Raw genomic sequence first — 3,175 nt, 5'->3', positions numbered from 1 at the left:
TCCATCCATCCATCCATCTATCTTTGTCAACAAAGGCAGGGGAGGAGGATGAGATATTGCTCTGGGTTTTTTTTATTATTATTTATCAAAAACATATAACTAACTTGTTGAACACACTTTGGAAGTTACCAGAGAGTAACCTTTGAGTGACATACAGCACTGACAGAGGTCACTGTTTGCCTCAGACCGTGGACCAGCAGATAATAAGCCTGCCTCCCTGTAGAGTATCTGTGGTCTGTGGTAGTTTACCTTCAACAGAGCCTTGAACACAAACACACACAGGCTTTAATTCAATTCCACTCTCTCTGACACAGAAGTATTTCAACACTGTCTGATCGATGGTGGACGGCTGTGGAGGTGTTCAGGTGATTTTTGTTCGCCTGTGTCTCGGTGCGACGGTGTCGTTTTGGCAGCAGATAGATGAAATGCATTCGTCTTCATTTGTTGGTTTGAGGAGTTACATGGTGGAACAGAGGCTCTCTGCTCACCCCAAGCTTTAGAACACTTGTTTGACACGTAGACACACATCATCATCATCATCATCATCATCATCATCATCATCTCTCTCTCTCTCTCTCTCTCTCTTTCTCCCTTTCTTTAACCACTGGTTTTGCACCGCCTTCTAATCCTGTATTCTGTTCGGCGTGTGCGTCCCTCTTGTCCCACTTGTACCAACATCTCTGTCTTTTGTAGCAATCTGGCTCCGTGTCACTGTGACATTTGACAAATAACTTCCTCTGCCCTTTACGATCTGAATAATGAAAATGTTCTCAGCAGTGACTGCTGCTCACAGACCTTCACATGAACGGACCTGCTGTCCGACTGTTACAAGACCGACTGTCAAATACGGAGGCCTTTGTGGTACTAGACAAATTACTTACTTAGTACTGCATTATTTCCACATATTATTTAGTGAAACTGAGTGAAATAAAATCACAAATAATCAAAAAAGGGAATTAATACAAAAAATAAAGACTAAACTGTGACTAAACTTCATAAAAACGGTGGTTTGAGTAAAGTACTGACACGTGTCTGATCAGTACTGTTTTGTGTCAATATTTTAAAGGGATGACATGCTGTGTCACAGTTACAGGTAAAAAACAAGGGAAACAACATGAGCCGCGGCCACCGCTGTATGTTCAAATGTCACCTTGAGTCAGGGAGTAGAAGACTACCAGGAAAGTGGAACACCGTTGACTCAGAGAAGTGACTTCATTAATAAAAGACACATTGAGACAGCAGCGCAGATTCAACAATGAACAAAATGAAATGAGCTAAAGCTGCAGCCAGACAAAAAAAACAACAAAAAAAGACTATTGTCTGAGAATAGATCAGCACATGAATGGCAATGAACTCCTAGATTGTAGGAATGTGGATCAGTTACCTGCAGAGGATGACGTACAGGAAGAAGAACTATTTATTTCATTTATGTTCTTGAATAAATATATAAAATACATACAGAACTTGTAAAAAGATCTTCACCCTCTCATTTTTAATGAATGTATTCTATGATTAGTAACTACGCAGAAGTTAACTGGTTACCACAGCGAGCTCAACAGAAAGTCTGTACTTTTAGACCAATCAGGTTTCCTGCTTTCCTGTAAACAAAGTCTCCCTTTAACAGTATTCTATTGGTTGAATTTACACATTAACACACAGTGTTGGTTAAAAAGGTCTCAACAACAAAGTGACTTGTTGTGGTGTAATCTTCTTTTCTATCCACTGTGCTGTTAAAGTGAAACCACATATTAGTAACAGAAGGATAAAAATAGACCCTACAACCTGGCAACCGGCTCTTTAAACACTTGATACCATGTACTGTAGCCCAAAGCAGCAACATATGAACCATCACATCAATGTAACCTTTAACTGGTCACAGAGTATGACAAAATACAGCACCAGACAACAGAGGTGACTGTAAGAAGGCCGTAAACCTGTGTTGTTGAACATGTCGGCCATGATACCAGGCAGGTAAATACACGTTCTTTAAAACAATGAGTATTTTCTGACTCCTGACTCACTCCTGCTCTCAGTGACTCATTTTGTGTCTGCAGACGTGTTCTTGTGGAGCACCTGTGGCTCTCTCTCTCTCTCTCTCTCTCTCTGTGTGTGTGTGTGTGTGTTTGTCACTGGTTCTTTAAGAGCTGCATGTGGCAGGAAAGGCCGAGAGGAAAACCACATCAGAAACGGGGATAACGACTGTTTTCATGCAAAGCCGTAGTCACACACACGCATCTTTACAAAAGCAGCTATTGTCAGAGAGGAGCAAAACCACAACAGAGAGAAGGCATTATGGGTAAGCAACAGGTATAATGCCGTACACAGGTTTAAAGCACTTTCTGCTCAGACATGTTGTCATTTCCTCAGATTATGGGCAGCTAACGCTGAGTGTGCTGGTGTGTACAGGAAGGTCTGATCAGAATCACTTCTGTTGGTGGAAAAGCAGTGTTTTATTTTTAGAGCCCAGTTGTCAATGACCTGCTGTGACCTCCGACCAGGATTCACATCACTTCACCCCCTACGTTACTTACGTTTGTACTGTGTATTTATACAAATGAAACAGATGAAAATACTTTCCATAATCCTGCCCCATTCTTTTACGTCTTACTTTTCTTTTTACTTCTTTGGAAATTCCAGCTTCTCTAAAACTCCCAGAGCAGGTTTGGGCAGCTCCCTTGTTTACCTTTTCCCTGGCCCCCGCCCTGCAGCTCACTTCCTGATCACCTTGGCCTGTCGAAGGTGTGCTGCCTCAGAGCTCACACATGAGCAGCAGGGCTGGAGAATTCCCTCAAGACTGACAAGCAGATAAAATTTCTTTGCTGTCGGACCGGCAGCCAATCCACGGGCTGCGTGACTGGGACAAAGTCCCCTTCACTGAGTCATCTAACTCCCCCGTCCTTCCCTCCACCTTGGCTCTCTGCGGTTTAACGTTACACCCTGTGCTGAGTTTTACCTGTTCAGGTGAAATGCTCAACTGAAAGTGAGTGTCTCTTATGTAAGTAAACTTTCTTTTCTTCCTAAACAAATCCTTAAGTCAGAGACGTGTTGTTTGTCTAAATGCTGTCAGTGATGACATTAGCGTAAGACGTTAACTAAAGAGAAATATCCACGTTACCTGTTGCTGCGTCGCGTACTATTAGCATCGAGGTCATTTGCATCTGCTACATGTCAGGTA

The 3,175-nt window shown here is 42.4% G+C and overlaps 1 protein-coding gene across 3 annotated transcripts in view; it reads left to right on the top strand.

The window, feature by feature from the left end:
• The window catches only part of lnx1 (ligand of numb-protein X 1), a 55,849-nt gene that overhangs the window by 4,949 nt on the left and 47,725 nt on the right, over positions 1-3,175 (top strand). Inside the window, exon 1 of one of the 3 annotated variants that reach the window (XM_025054078.1) lies at positions 2,179-2,980. The exons of 1 other annotated variant lie outside the window; for it this stretch is intronic. The gene's annotated coding sequence lies outside the window, so the exon portion shown is untranslated. Of the gene's footprint in view, positions 1-2,178; positions 2,996-3,175 lie in introns of those variants that run through there. One more of the 3 variants, XM_025054076.1, reaches the window with a different exon arrangement.

Source organism: Cynoglossus semilaevis, chromosome 2 (assembly GCF_000523025.1).
Source record: "Cynoglossus semilaevis isolate Cse_v1.0 chromosome 2, Cse_v1.0, whole genome shotgun sequence".
In the NCBI taxonomy this organism is placed as follows: Eukaryota; Metazoa; Chordata; class Actinopteri; order Pleuronectiformes; family Cynoglossidae; genus Cynoglossus; species Cynoglossus semilaevis.
This window is presented reverse-complemented; position numbering and strand designations above follow the sequence as displayed.